The 16203-nt window shown below is 38.9% G+C and overlaps 1 protein-coding gene and 1 long non-coding RNA gene across 13 annotated transcripts in view; both read right to left on the bottom strand.

Moving 5' to 3' along the window:
- ncam1a (neural cell adhesion molecule 1a) overlaps positions 1-16203 on the bottom strand; it is a 217988-nt gene that overhangs the window by 128929 nt on the left and 72856 nt on the right. The window lies entirely within an intron of this gene.
- Positions 6056-16203, bottom strand: part of LOC109959160 (uncharacterized) — an 18758-nt gene continuing 8610 nt past the window's right edge. Inside the window, exons 2-4 of the long non-coding RNA XR_002274780.1 lie at positions 6338-6432; positions 6199-6253; positions 6056-6083 (exon numbers count right to left, since the gene is read on the bottom strand). This is a non-coding gene — a long non-coding RNA (uncharacterized LOC109959160). The remainder of the gene's footprint in view (positions 6084-6198; positions 6254-6337; positions 6433-16203) is intronic.

Here is a 16203-nt window from a genome sequence, read left to right as displayed (position 1 = left end):
TTTATGTTAATGTATTGTGAAACAGCCTACTGAGGACAGAGGGGAACCAGGGCTGTTTGGTTTTAAAGAAATCTAAAAAACCTTGGGTGAATAAAATGTCACAGATGTAAGTTTAAGATTCTCTCTCTCTCTCTGATACAAGAGACATGATACAAGTACTTAATTATTGAACAGTAATACAATGCTTGTACTGTAAAAATTACCATTACTATTACCATGAGATTTACCTTCTGATGATTAAGTAAAATATAACAAGAGGTTATGCAAATTACCTTAAAACTTTGTGATAATTGTGTGAGGTAATGTTATGAAGATAATTATTAACCCCAGCACTCTAATGCTTCAAACAGGCTTTGCTTATGCAAATGCACATAACAGAATGATGAGAGTCCTGGCTTGGTCTGAAAGGTCTGACCACTTGCATTAACCACATGGAGTCCTCAGATTTCCAGAGTGCACTAATTTTTCCTCTAAGACTGGAAAAGTCAACACAGCATAAACGAGAAAGGGGGAAATTGTAAGTGAGGTAGAGGCATTCCGGATGAAATTTCTCCAGTTCTTTTATGGCCTCACAGAGTATTGGTTCCTTTTGCTTGAGAGGCTGCATGCAAGTTGTAGCCCTTCACTGCAAGTGCTGCTTGCAAAAAAAGAAAAAGTTTTACAAATTCAATATATGTGCAAAAGTAAATCTGAATAAGCTAGTCAAAATCACAATACTACCCTGGCTTCCAAGCCCTAAAGAGCTTCTAAATTTTCTCATGCGTTCTCAAAACACCTTAGGAAGTAGCACAAGGACAAGAAAATATGATAGTGTTTCCCTGAATGTTTTTCTAGTTTTCTGAGAACTCAGTCCAGACTCAGACTGACAATATTATGACTGGAATCTAAAGAGTTAAGTGGCATGAATGATTTATTTGTCTTTGTAGCAGGAAAGTGGAGATTAATTTCTTGTAAAACTCCAAAAGAATATGAATGAACTGAGAAAAGGAAGTGAATGAACTTTTGTCATGATCTAAGGCATTCCATCTAAGACAAAATAGGACCACACTAATTACAATCAGAATGTAGGTACTTTAAAGTGGAATATAATTTTATAAGGGTTTCAAAGTAGTAGCCTTGGGGCTGTCTTAGGTTTTTTGCACAAATGTGGAAGTGTGGCCACCAGGGTAAAAAATATATATACATACTTAAAATTCCTCAAGGTTCTCATTTTGTCCATCCAGTGTGGGTGCTCAGAATACCTAATGCATTTGTATACAGATCTGGGACGGGTAATTACGGTTAATTGACACAAGGAGTGCTCTTGCTTGTGCACAGGGGGGTAGGAGTGACTAGTATACCTGGTATGCTAGAGTCCAGAAGATTTTGGGTGACATGGCTGAAAAAAAATAGCAATTTACAATTACAACCTAATCAGCTAAACAACCGAAAAGAAGAAGGTTAGGGTTAGGACTATGACCAGGTCGAAGACCTGTGTAAACTCAGATGCTGCTTTCCAGTGAGAGCACTCTGAGATTTAAAATACATGGTGACTTACACATAGGTTTCTCATTTCCTGCTGGACAGGTGGGTAAACTGTTTGCTATGTTCAACACACTGGATTCTAGCATATCTCTACTGCTCTCAGCTCTTGCCACATTCGCTAGCATCATGGCCATGGTAATGTGTGTTTATAAAGTCTGTCGCAACCCTAACTGAAAGGAGTTGCAGGCTCGTTTAAAAGCCGCTGCAGTCTTTCACCAGAATCATGGATGATATTTTTAAACACAGAGATCTCAGCTTAGTAATGAATCAACTGAAAATAATGACTTGATGAAGAACACACCTGTTTTATCACCCTGAGTCACACTGTGGACTTGCACCAAAGAATCTTTGAGTCAGCAGAGTTACTTTCCCATCCATAATGAAAGTGATACACAGTGCCCTCTAATCAACAGTGGCTAAGCACTGCAGTAAGAACTGGACTGGTCCTTAGTCTATCTTCTGATTTTGACATCTTGTGGTATCTAAAATTACACATTGCCTGTGAGTGTGCAGTTATAGTAACTGATGTCAACTTACAGCATTTTCGGCTACAGAATTTTTTTTTTTTTCACTGCCATGTGGGGCCACAAGTGTGCAAAGCTGGCAAGTGCAGCTGCTGGTTTCCATCCAAAATTCTGCTTAGAGGAGCAGTCATAAATGGAAATTTGGTAATGTGAGTTTAGCTAATGTCATACCACATCGCCCTGACCGAAAGGCTTCCAATTATTCAGTGGAACAAGGTTTTTCTCTTTTACTGAAGCCAGCATTAGCTTGGGTTTTCCAATACTTTCCTAGTGAGCACAGTTTTGATAAAAAAAACAAACTATGCATTTAAATGATAAGTGTGCTGAGCGTGATTGAATACTGAATATATTTTATATGCTAGCTTGCCAACTTTAGGGGCTGACAACTGTGACCGGTTTTGGCCTAATATTAATAGATGGCTGTCACTTATGTCCTTGTTCAGTATTATGCCAAAGTTCACATACAGCCTCTTAACACATGATCACAAGGTGAAGACCATCAGAAACAGCTGAAAGCCACCAAAGCAAACCTTTGCTGTTTGACTCTCTTTGTTACATAAAGTACTCATAAAGCAATGCAAAATCAAATGAGAAGCTAACAGTCCAGCTCTCACTGTAAAGCATACTCACTGCTGATTATGAGGTACCATAAACAGCTTTAACATAACTTCAGTAACTATATTCCAGTGTGAAACAGATATAATAAAGGGGATATGACAGATTTGAACAGTTGTTGGTTATGAGTGACCAGAACTAACCCTTCTTCAACCCTTGACACCCTGACTACTTCCTACCTACAAGCCACCAAAATTTATAGGCAGCCATGGGTTTCTGTTCACAATTGGAACAGAAGAACAGAAGGGATGTCTGAAAGTGAGTACCGGTATATTATGACTGACCTGAAGCACTGAACCAAGATAAACAGTGAATAAGGCAAAAGAGACCTTGGAATTTTGCGGGGCACCAGATAAAGCAAATAAACACACCTCACAGGAACTCCATGTGTTCTACACACCAGGAAACAAAGATGATCCAACCCACTTTGAAAAATAAATGGTGGGAAATATACACAACTACAGAAAACACACACACACACACACACACACACCCACACACCCAGGTACCTTTTCGGCTCAGTGAGAGCCTGTTCCCATCTTTGGGATTAGGGTCCATTGACCTCACAGACTAAATTAAAGGAGCCTGCCCCCGAGATTTCATAAACCGTTTGTTTCTAATTAAGAGGATCTCTTTTTATAATATGTGGGTATTAGGACAACAGATGTTTGCAAGAAGAAAAGAATCTTCCAGAACTAAAATTTAACACATGGTGGTATTAACTTGGTATTTTCATCTGCTAGAGCAATGGTTGCCAAAGTGGGACCTAGGGAGCTGTGTTGGCTTTGACAGTGTTCCAGTGAGGCTTCAGCAAAATTTCGATTTGTTTAAATAGATACCATTTAATGAATCCTTTTAAAAAGTCAGGGTGTGTAGAATAGACTTAAATGGCAAACATTTTTGTTCACAGTACCAGTGAAATGGTTTGTGTATAGGGCATTTCTGTAAGCCATAGTGTATTTTTTACACACCAGAGGCCAGATGCATAAAACTGTGTAGATTCATGACTAAAACTGTGTGTACACATCGAGACTGAAGTGAACATATGCATGGTTTTCATCAGATTTAAGAAGTACAGCATAGTATGCTGTTTTATAAATCTCAAATTTTATAGAAATGGGCACACAATCTTCTTTTTCACTCCCACTTTTAAAATATAGATGTTGACATGCCCTTAAATCACTTGCACAGAAAAACAGCTTGAATTACTAGACAAATCAATGCTAAAAAAGCACAATTTCAGTGAGTGTGAAATTGAAACAGTGATTTGCCGCACTGTCAAGATCCTGCAGTAATGCCAGAACAACCATCCTTACACACAACCATTATGCACAGCTACAGATATTTAAATAGCATTGTAATTTGTTCACACACCTGTAAAGGTTTATTGTTAGGTTAGTGATGTCTCAGTCATCATTAATCAAAGTGAATTAATGTAAGTAATATCAACACTTCACAGAACAATTTACAAGAAAGTCAAAAATGAAAAACTGAAAAATGTCAAAAGCAAAAGAAACAAAATTCAATGCAGTGTTTAAAAATAAAATTTATGAACTGAAATAGATGTAAACAGCTAAAAACAGCACAAGCTGTCTAAAATGGGCTGTCTCACCTTATTTTTCATTTCCATATCACACTTACTCAACCCATGTGCGCGCGTGGTTCTAAGTATGTGTGAGGTGTGAACATTCCTCCCACATATTACATTTCAGTTTGTGTGGGAAAATGCAAACACATTGTTTTTGTGTGTATGCATCGTTTACACATCTGGCCCCATGTCACTGAAATTCAGCTTGATAAAACGGTTGGGCACTCATTTGTGCTCATTTCAGCAACAAACTTTAATTGAGACCTGAGGGGAGAAGATGACTAAAAGGGAGATAATCATGCTTCTCCAGGGTGATGAACAGTGTGTGCAGTCACAGCTTGCACTGGTGAATCCAGCCTGCAAGTGCTCCCCCTTTTTTCCCCCAGGCTGGCTCATCAAGCCAATATTACAAACTGATTTTTCTTTTTCCCCATTGTCAGCAAATGCCAGCATGCATTTGCATCAGCACACTGCCTCTGAGAAGACATCCAGACTTTTTCACTGGCACTGTCTACCAGTACCAGGGGACTAGGGGGAAATAAGTGATGCTTGTACTGTATAAATAAATCCTCACCTTTCAAACAGCAAATGCACTATCTAAACAACTGTTTGAAAATGTCTTTATCATCATAAAAAGTGGGGAGAAATGTACTGTATATTAGTATGGCAATGTGTTAGAAATTCTGCATAAACTGAGATGGAGACATGGGGGAACTATAACTTTTTGACTGCTTTCTTCCAACTTTCCTCACGCAGTTTTAATTACCCTTTAAAGCATTCTCTTCGCTCAGTGCTAATCTCAAAGTCTGTGAGCCGATGTGGTCAGCTTGGTGCTTAATTGTCGAAAACACAGATGTAGCACCTGTAGTTATCTGAAATGGAAATTTGATGCCTGGGTTGTGTCTGGTTCGGTAACAAGACAATACAGGAAAGAGGATGGGATCAATCAGCTGCTATAAGGAAGCGTTACCATAACAAAGGTTTCTCAGTTTGCGCGAATGAAAGCATAGACCCGACAACTTTAGAGACATCTGTTGAGCATGTGTTAAGCCAGTCACTAGCTAGGACCTGCCCTCAGTGCATGAGAAGAGAATGGTGCTTAGTGCAGACTTAGTTATGAACTGCAGTTTGGGGAGAAAGGCTTCAGGGGTCCGTGCCGCTCTCGGCACTGATGGACTCCCTGCATGAAAGGGGGGAGAGAAAGAGGATAGAAAGATGAAGAAAAATGGGAGGGAGAGTGGGTTGCTATAAAAAAAAGTCAGAAGAACCACCTATGAGAAAATAGACAGCTGCCATGGATAAAATATAATAGTAATTACGGTGAATTATATTTGTGGTGACAGATTTTTATGTATGATACCATATTACTGATTGTCCCACTTGATCATCTGAGCTATACTGCACAACCAGTCACTCTCTTGCAGATAAAATAAAAAGCAGAACATATTGCATGTAGTGCAGCCCTTGTGTGCAGAGCTGATAACATCCAGGACAAAAACAGTTGACATGTTGAAGATTTCAGCTACATCTTATTAGTTCGCATAGGACAGGATTAAAGTGCTGTTGTCCTGTCAGCTTCCTCTGTTGCTGGGCAAGCATGATAAATAAGATTAAATAACTGACTGCCTCAAAGTTGCCTGTAGATATCAAAGTTTTACTGCTGCTTAAAATGAACAAGCAGCATCTTTCAGTAAAGCGAGGGGAGGAAAAAAAACCAACTCATAACTCTAAGAGGGCATCAAGCGCATGTACAGTACTCACTTTCTGCTGCTTACTGCCTCGAGGTCTTTATAAAAGTGACAGTCTTCTGTGTGTGTTGTTTTTGATGCTTGCTATAGATGGAGAAAACATTGTTTATGCTTGACATCAATATAAAACTACTAAATGTTGGAGGTTCTGTGGACTATGATTTTACAGTTTACCAATCTGATGACAGTTTACTATTACCTTATAAATATTCATTTAAAGACAGAACATGTCTGACGTGCCAATCCCTGCTGCCCTGTGGAGTATACAGAAATAGAAATTATGAACCTTCCTAAGGACAAATAGCAAAACTGTGCCATTCCAATAACACACCACTTACTTAGTTAAATGGGGTGTCCTCCTTTTTCAAGAGACGAGAGGAGAGATGCGCACTACTTTCTATCCTCAAAAGGCCTCACTGCTTCCTTCTTCCCTCTGGCAACATATCACATTACTAATCAGATTATCTCTCTTCAAGAACCCCTTGCCCTCCCCCTCCAAACACACAAAAAAATTCCTCAAGGAACAAGCTGGATAACGTGGATTGGCATTTTCTCCTTTTGTCCTAATGACAAGTACTTTTGTATTATACAAAGCTGTTGATGGACAATGAACAGTGAAAAGCCTGGAATCCCTGTTATCCAGCTCTGTAGTCTTATTGTGTATTTCAAATCAGGCTGCCTCATTAAGACTCCAATTTGCTCCTTATCCCCTCAATGCAAGCTTTTGATGCAGATTAAAAAGTCAAATAACAGGGATTACTTGCCAATAATAATGGATAAGGTAACATATTCTGTGCAACACCTAAGATACTTATCACACATTATAAATTACTTTGAATTATTGCAGGAAGACCATGAACTCCATAACACTGTCAATCAAGCAGGTTCTTTCTAATACTACTTCCTCTATTGACTCTTTAAGCCTTCAAATTATAAGTATTGATTCTTTAAATCTTCCCACATTTCAGCAGAGGGATCTTAACAATGAAATGGTTGAGAAGACACTGGTAAATATTTATGAAAAACAGGTCTAGAATCAAATGAATACATTTTAAACTGTGCTGAAAGTGTGTTGTGGAAACATTTCTCCAATAATGTGCATTGGTCAGAGCATTTAGACCCAAAGCCTCGGGGGGACTGTTTGGTTCAACAACTCAAATACCATCTAAATTTTTTATGAGGATACACATCTAATATACCAGATATGCAGCTGCCACTGTGAACATTGCTGCAGCTCTAAATACTCCAGTAAAGAAAAAGGTTGATGCATGCCTCTATGGGATCGCCTTTGGATTAATATTGACACTTACAATGGGTTTGCTTATTTCACGGTGCCGGTTGTTCATCTCTTGTGTATTTGGCTACTCCTCTGGGTCCTGTCTTTACATACAGTGCATATAAAGTAGGGTTTATCCTTGTATGTGTGTGGCCTTCAAGAGACCACACATTTATTTTCTGCTATGTGCTATTCATTACCAAAAGCTATAAAATAATTTCAAATCAAACCAAAACTTTTGAAGAAAAGCATGACCAGTTGGTCATGTAGCTCAAAAAGATGACCACCACCAACAATAACGACAATTTCAGTAGAATGCTTTCTAAGACTTACATTGAGTATAAACTCAAAAGCAAGTGTGCCTCTGCAGTTTCTGGTTCTCATGCTGTGCCAAAAACCATGCACCACAATCTTGAAGTGTACTCCATCAAAAACTATTCCTCAACTCCTGAGGCTATGGTTACATGCACACAGGGTTTCTTGTGTTAGATTATTGCAAAAATAAAAAACTAAGGAAAGAAATCCTCACCACTGCCTTATTTAGGTGAAAACTGCCAGTAGCCCACTAAAAAGCTAAACAGATTTCTATGCACAATTATAATAAAGTTTATTATGATGAACTGCAGAAATGTTGTAGTCGCACCTATAAACTTTTTCAGAATTGTGTGTTTGTGTAGTTCTGTGAAGTTGATAAATCAGTTAAGCCACGAAGACAGCAGGAGCAAATATTTTCTATTTGAGTCACGATGTAAAGGTTATGCATGTTTAAGATGTTGGGGGACCCACCACTCTGTCTCTGGAGTAAATTCCTATCCATTTCTTTTATTGTTTGCTCTTATCTTTTTAAAAATTTCACCTGTATTTTACTTGTGTTTTGATCACAACCAGTCACCATAGCGTAGCTCAAAAATGCAACAACTGTCTGTATCTGCCTTTATGCTTAGTCGGGTGTGTAAGGGAAAGATTTTATTACCACAATTGTTTTCTTTTCTGTTGCCCAACATTCACTGTCTTTTAATATTATTGTGGCTCACTGAAATCAAAATATAATAAAAGTCCACTGAACAGCTGAAATCCAATCCATTCTTGCTGGAATGTTAAATCAGGTTGTTCACAGAGGCAGTATTTCAGTTAGTCAAAGAGATGTCAGCCCAGCTTTCACTGTTGTGGTCCTTAGGGGGGAATTAAACCAAATATCTTGTAATTAACTAAGTGGCTGTAGCCACTGCCTATTGTTTTGCGACTCACCCATCTGTGACCATGCAGTCACCCAATCTCCATGCTGCTGCTAATGGAAAAATATTGATCCTGGCTGTTCCATATTCAGAGAGAGAGAGAAAAATGTGTGAGGTACAGACAGAGTCAATACTGCCCACATTTGCAGCACAGCCTTTGCTTTGACAGGCGGATATATTGATGTAATGTGCAGAATTAGTGTATAGGCAGAGGAACTAGTTAGGTTTTGAAGCCAAAAGTATATAAGGGAAGGCCATATTATGAGATGCTGTCACAGGCAGAGCAAAGTACATTTATTCAGGAACTGGACTTGATGGGCACTGAACTAACTCCATAAAAGTAAGTATGACAGAGTACAGGAAAATGCCAGTGGGTGAACACTCAAGTTCAGATTATTATATCAAAGTACTACTTCCTATTACCAATATCAGAAGTGCTGACAGGTGCTGTATCAGAAAGCCATTCAATACCACAGAAAACAATAACAAAAGATTGTTTTCCCTTGAGCTGTTCCCCACTAGGGGTCGCCACAGCAGACTCACTAGATCCGCATATTTGATTTGGCACAGTTGTTACAGCAGATACAACCCTACAGAAAAATTTAGAATTTTAAACCTAAACTGCGTGTTTTAGGACTGTGTGAGGAAGGTAGAGTACCCAGAGTAAGCCCAAACAGATAATGGCCACAGTGGGCTGTGGAACCTGGAACCTCCTTGCTGTGAGACGACAGGCTAACCACTCCCTCCCACAACAAAGGATCTTGGAGTAAAGTCAGGACCAAGGACTGAAAGATGCAAATTGTTTTAGTTACAAGTACTACAGAATCAATTTTAAATTAACTTGATACATTTCTCTTCAACTGGCACAATTTACTGTGCATAAGCACTTTTAAGTTGATGCTGATAAAAGTTTCTGCTTTTGTCAGACTACTGTAGATAAGGATATAAAACTGCTCGTCTTTTTGACAGCAGGCAACACTACACATGCAGGCATGTTTACTAACTGAAAAAGAATAACTTTTGAGAGTTCTCACAAAGTTTCTGTCAAACTGCCTCCTATAGACCATGGCACAAATATGGCCATTCTGTGTTTCGGCATTTTCAGGGTAACTTGGTCATAGGAGTGGGAACTATTTGGCACAGGCACACAGAAAAGGGGGCAACCTGACTGATGCAGCACCTGAACCTTTGGAAAATGCATTGCTGACTTGCTATATATGTGAAGTACCTGCCATTAAAAGGCATAAATACATATCCTGTCAGAACTGTTAAGTGTGAATGGCGCAGATAAGTTCCAGACACAGACTCAGATATGTGAAAATATAAACATCATCAAAATAAATTAAACTGACATTTATAGAATACTCCAACGTATACAACAGATTTCTATTTTATGCATTAAATAAAAATTTAAAATGTGGATCTGAACATTTCCATTTAAAAGAGATTTTTCCACTTGCGACACTTCACTCAATTTTTATATAATTTTCATAAAATAAAAAAGGTATGCTACAAGTCTTCATACTTTTGTACACTTGACATTGGATTAAAAAAAATAAATCAATCAAGTCTTCATACTTTTGTACACTTGACACTGGATTAAAAAAAAATAAATAAATCAATCTATGTAACCTAATGGAGACATTTGGTTACATACAATTACTGGTAATCAGAGACTCATTATGATTTCATCCTTTGTTTTACTGTCCATCATCCAGAATGCACCGTTCCTGCTCTCAGCACAATTTCTGTTGCCAACTGGACTCTGTCCAGCTGAACCTTCTGTCTGGAACTGATTGGTGACTGTGACCCGCTAAGTCTCCTGGGCTACAGTACCAGCCAAACAACAGGGATTAACACCTTGCTGTAGCTTGTGTTTGTGCATCCTTATACTGAATATACTGGACAAAGTCAGAAGAGTCTAGCAAATAAGTGATGTATGTGTATTACTGTAATGCAAAGCAATCATGAGAACTGTAGTTTGTAGCTGTAGCTCTCTGTAGCAAGTGTGGCAACATTCAGTGATATTTGCCATACAGTACTGTACCATCTTTGAAATAGTGCTGGAAAATGACAGGTCATGCAAATATGTTAACATTAATTAAAATGAAATTTGCCATATATTGGCAGTGGTGGCAAATTTTAGAAGTCTACGCCAATGTTAAAGCCTAGATAATGTCCTCTGGCATGCTAGTTGTCGGCCAGCAATTCAGCCTAGTCGATGACCAATTAGGCTAGTTTTTGCTCGTGTAGGCTATAATCACACTGGCCATTTAGCAGACCACCTCTGTAAAATACATATTTTCATCTACTGATTCTTTCCAGGGGTCATAAGATTAAATTTCATTAGCTTTAGAAAACATTCTCATCAGTGAAGGAACTAATCTGTAATGTAGTGAAGAAATGCAATTACTCCATCTATCTGGATCAAACAACTACTGTGCAAGATATTCATTTGGTTCAGAATAAAAACGAGTAGCAAAGCTGTGCAAATGTCCATGTCCATCTATCAATTTCACACCTGAGATTGGTTAGGTTGTTAAAGTTCAGGCTTTTTAATGAATTAGAATGAAGATCATACATTACAAGGGTAAAAAGCAAGCCTAAGAGCTCTTCAAGTAATAGCTTGGTATTTTAAATTTCAGATCATTTTGTCAGTCACAGGAGAAAAGTTTTTCGCTTGTGTTCTCCTTAAAATGACACCTTTTGTTACTGGATCCTCACTGTAAGAACTGAAATTCACAGTATCAAAGTGCATCTCTTCAACTTGTAATCAGACAAGGTTTTGAAAACATGGAGTCTGGAATATCTGCATTCAGAAACAGCCATGATCCACTGCTCATGCAAATGGTTTTACGCATGCTGCCATCTTTAGGCTTGAAACTGCAAAGGATGGAAGGTGTGTGAGGGTGAGTCTGTGTGCTGTTTGGATGGATGATGATCAGTGCAGTTTTGATATCAAATCAGTGGCTATTGATTCACCTGACAAAGAATAAAGCTTGCCATTCATGAACCATGTGTGTGAGTCTAGTAAGTTTCACAGTAGCTTGAAACAGCAGAGGCACACTAATGGGCTTGCGCTGCCTTGTTCCTCATTGATCCAGTCATTGGAGAGCTTGCCGATAGCTTATGAGCCATAGCCTGCGGCCAAGACGCCAACATTTATGATAGTCCATTAAACCTCCTAACACCCTAAAATTACTCCATATGGGAACATCTCAATTATTAGTTCATCAAGGTACTGATTCCGCTTTTATGTTGTTTGCTTTTTAACCACTGTGCCCCATCACCACCTCCATCACAGTGCTCCTGATCCCTTTCATGCAATTACAAAAACATCATAGTGTACAGGTTCAATTTGCTGTTTTTATTCATAAGAAAACAAAAATTTAACCTGATCAGACCAGATGTCCTTTTGCAGAGCCCTGTGTTTCAATAAGTCCCTGCTGGATGTCAGTCACAAACCACTGACCAATGTGTAGCTGAAACACAGCTTTTGGTGACTGAATTTAACACAAGAAAGGTCATGAGTATATCAAAAAAAGCATACTGTGGATGTATCATATCTGTTCACGAGCTCAATTTACTGGCTATGTTCTAAAAATGCCATGGTGCATATTCCCATCTTGCACGAGTATGAAATGAAGCAAACACAAACTTGCTTTAGCATCTCTTTCTGGGAAGTTTAGAGACTGCTCTCATGAGAAACATGACACCGTTAGAAGAAATTTCTTCAATTGGCTAGAGTGATGCATATTTATGTTTACCCAACAGGCACCGCTAGTGGCCACTAGGGAATTTTAACTCATCTGTTTGAAAAAGAAATTAAATTTTGTTTAAGCAGTGAAAAGCCCCTTGAGGTTTATGTCTTTCTACAAGCGTGCCTTGGTAAAGCAGTGAAAAGCCCCTTGAGGTTTATGCCTTTCTACAAGCGTGCCTACAATATGCAGACAGCACATCATAGAGGGTGTTGCTCACCATTCCAACCTCAGATGGGGCAACAGAACTCGATCACACTTGATAAACTAGTTTAAATTAGTCTACCGTGGCTGCTGTATATGCACATACTGTAGGCTTAGTTTTTCTGTTCCACCTTCGCTTAGTAGTAAAACAACTTAAGATAAGTTTCATGTTGCACTGTAAGAACAATGGAAATAAATTACGACCCTGGCATACAGTCATGACCCTCTGTTCTATGGCTATGACTGTTTGGGTGCACACATATGATCAAGATGCAAGATCCAGTCATCTATAATTCAAACTTTAATCAGCCTACATACGTAGGCGCCTATATTTTAGTTTTGTGATGTTTAAAAGAGTTATAATGGGTCTCAGTGCTTGGTTCAACTTGCTCTATTTGTGTTGCCTATTCTCAACAGAGTAGAAGAGGATTCCATGCTGACTGGTGGTTATTCAAGTAAGCATTGCCATCTGTCCATGTTGTGATTGCACACCCAAACTAAAGATTATATGTTAATGTTAGAATATTTAAGCTTCAGCCCTCCAGGCTTGTTTGCTCCAGTATCAGTGATGGAGCTTTCCATCAGCAGATCTTTAAATTATTATTGCACATAAAAACAATGAGGTGAATGCACACAAAAGTGTAGTACAGCATTTAAATCATTAATGTTGACTATTTTCAATTTACATTGTTAAACATAACTAAAAATGTCCTTAAAGCTCACTTAAGGACCTTCCCTCCCCCAAGACTGCACGATTTCAGGGGCAAGGGGAAGCAGCAACTGTAGGCCCATTTTGCTATTTTTATGTTTCAGAAAACAATTGGGGAGAAGTGGGCCGTGTCATGCAGGCATCACTTTCAAAGCCCACATGGTGTCATGAGGGAATACAGAAGAATTGCACCCGGAGTGCGGCATAGTTTCACACCTACTGTACGTCCTCAGGGAGGAAGGCGTGAACTGAAGTGCATAAGTGATTTTTGCATTGTCTTAACCGCCATTTAAAAATCAGTTGAGACTTTTCTTGAACTGTTGCACTTTCGTTTGTTTTTTTTACTTTCATATTTTACACATCCAGCAGTTAACTAGAAACATCATTCATGTGCAGCTCTGTTTGTGTCCACATGGTGAATAGAGTTCCACTATTCACTGTTGTATCCTTGTTTTGACCCTCTACCAACTCCTGGGGGAAATCTCTCTCTCTACCTGCTAAATGCTCCACTTCGTTCACCCACTAGTTCTAATAGCTGCCTGCTGTGGCTGAAAACACAGTTAAGAGCGAGGGGGAATGAGCCGCAATAAAGTTGTGGGCAGGCCAGCTAAGGACTCACTTTAAAGGTTACTCCTACACGTTGCTGTAAACCATATGAAGTTGCTTGATGAATATGTCTTATTCCCCACTTTTAGCAACATTTTCTATTTTTCAAATTTAAGTTTTTAGAGCAACTATACATGTAACTTTATAAAATATACACGGGTCCAAACAGCAGCTCAGTGTCAATCCTTAAAACTGTTTTCTTCATGCACCTACCAACTACACCCAACAGACTTGCACCTCTGTGAGTCACTGCTAATTGCTGCAAACATAAATAAAAAAAAACCTCACAAAAGCAATCTGTTTGGCAATGCTTTCTAGATAAGTGGCTCATTTAAAGATTATGAACCAAGCACAAACATTTTGGAATGCAAATTTATGCAAGACAAACTCTCCACTAGTGTACTTTTTTTTTAGGAATTTAGTATTTAGATCATGCAATTTTTGCTTGAGGCAGAAGACAAACAGGTTTCTATTCTCCTTCTATGAAATCTTCCTATTCAAGAATTAATGATCCCAATGTAGTCGGTGATATACTGTGAACGCTATGGGAAGCCGGAAGAAAAGAAAACCGATACAGCATTGTTGTGATTCAGTGTGTCATCAGTGGTTTGGATGACAAGCTCCCGAGGTCAACAGCTCTAATAATTAGACATCAGCCTCACCACACACACAGTCTCAATGAACATCAGCGACAACAGATCTACTGGTTGCTATGACAACTTCTTCAATTGAACACACTATGTGAATAACAATATGCTGCTGCCGACTTTAGAGAATGACCAAGATCAGCAGGCCCCCGTTTACAGCTAATCATTTTAGGTGGTAGTGACCGTGGGATTTCTACCCGCCACAGAGAGACTTCCACTTTGACAGGGTGTTCCTAATTTGCTTTTTCAAGAGAAGAAAATGTGTGTGAATATACAGCAGCCACATCCTTAGTTGCTCAGAACTGCATGATAGACATGTCTTTCTCCTTATAGCTAAGGTTTTATTTTATAATATTTGATAATAAACACTGACAGTTTAAACAAAAGTTCCTCTTTTTGACTATTCATGTTTGCCAAATAAACTTCCAACACATCCTCAAATCTATTATGATCTATCTTTTGAAATATTCCTCATATTTCGGCAGGTGGAATTGCAAGAACTCTGCCAACACTAATAATCAAATAAATTGCACAAGCTTTGCTTTCATCATGGAAACAGCCATAAACACGACAGCATACCAGAACTCTCATCATGGAAACTGTCATAAACCTGTCATTAGGATTATGAAACTGTTGAAGTTCCATTGCATTTTGTCCTCCAATCTCCTTTGCTAGGTTTAGGAACAAAACTACTTGGTTAGGTGTAAAACACTTATTACAATGGAGTTTAACACCACCTATGTTTTCTGTAGCCAGACATTCCCTCCAACACTCGTGATGCATACTTTATGGCTCTATATACTACTACCACCTCTCTTAACTTCTGCCTTTGCTCATGTCATAATTACTAGGGTCCCTAGAGGTCACCAAATTATAACACGTAATTACCGGTCGTAATAACTCACTGGCACAAACTACATATAAAGCTATTTTTTTACAGGATGGCAGTCACCAACCTTCAGCAGGTCCTTGTGGTGCTGTGCCTTTGATTCTGTAATATTTGAATTTATTTAGAGTACAGTAGTAGTAGTTGCAGGTTTCCTGTAGTCTGTCCATCCATTTTCTATACCGCTTAGTCCCAAACGGGGTCACGGGGGGCTGGAGCCAATCGCAGCCGGCTGCGGGCTGGAGGCGGGGTACACCCTGGACAGGTCACCAGTTGTTTCTTGTAGTCATGTAGCCTTTTGCAAAACTAACTTAGACCACTTCAGCACTCAGTTATAGTAGATGAAACCATTTCATTATTCAGTGCATATGCTTAAAACAATATATATATGCTTGTCATGACAAGCTAAAAAAGAAAGAGTGAAGCAGTGTTACAGAATTAGCAGCATAGCCCGGTTGAGTGATGGGAGGTGGAGATGTGGAGACTGAGTGCAGTGGGGGAATAGTGTATGAATTAGTAAGAATAAGACTGTCTTAAACTGCTGAGACACCCCGACAGAGTCGTGATGTGCATGATGACATTTAGAAAGGCAGCGGTTTGAAACAGCTGATTATAGAACTGCCTGGACATGTTCTGGCATCACTTTGAACAAACTTGATAACCTGCACAATTTTGCACTTAGATGACCATCGGGTGCATCTTTGAAAATAAGGGCTGCTAGTGAGTGTCTTCATTTCTAATGTTAAGCTTGCATCATTTACATTATAGTTATATCACTAGCAGGTCATTGTCAAATTGAATAATAAATCAACCGTTGCTAAAATATTAGAGAAAATGCTACAACAAACTGCTGCCTCTGATGATGACACAGCGGAGCTGTGAA

This window comes from Monopterus albus, unplaced genomic scaffold, assembly GCF_001952655.1.
Source record: "Monopterus albus unplaced genomic scaffold, M_albus_1.0 scaffold38.1, whole genome shotgun sequence".
Taxonomy (NCBI): domain Eukaryota; kingdom Metazoa; phylum Chordata; class Actinopteri; order Synbranchiformes; family Synbranchidae; genus Monopterus; species Monopterus albus.
Note: the sequence above shows the minus strand (reverse complement) of the source record. Positions and strands in the feature narration are given on the sequence as shown.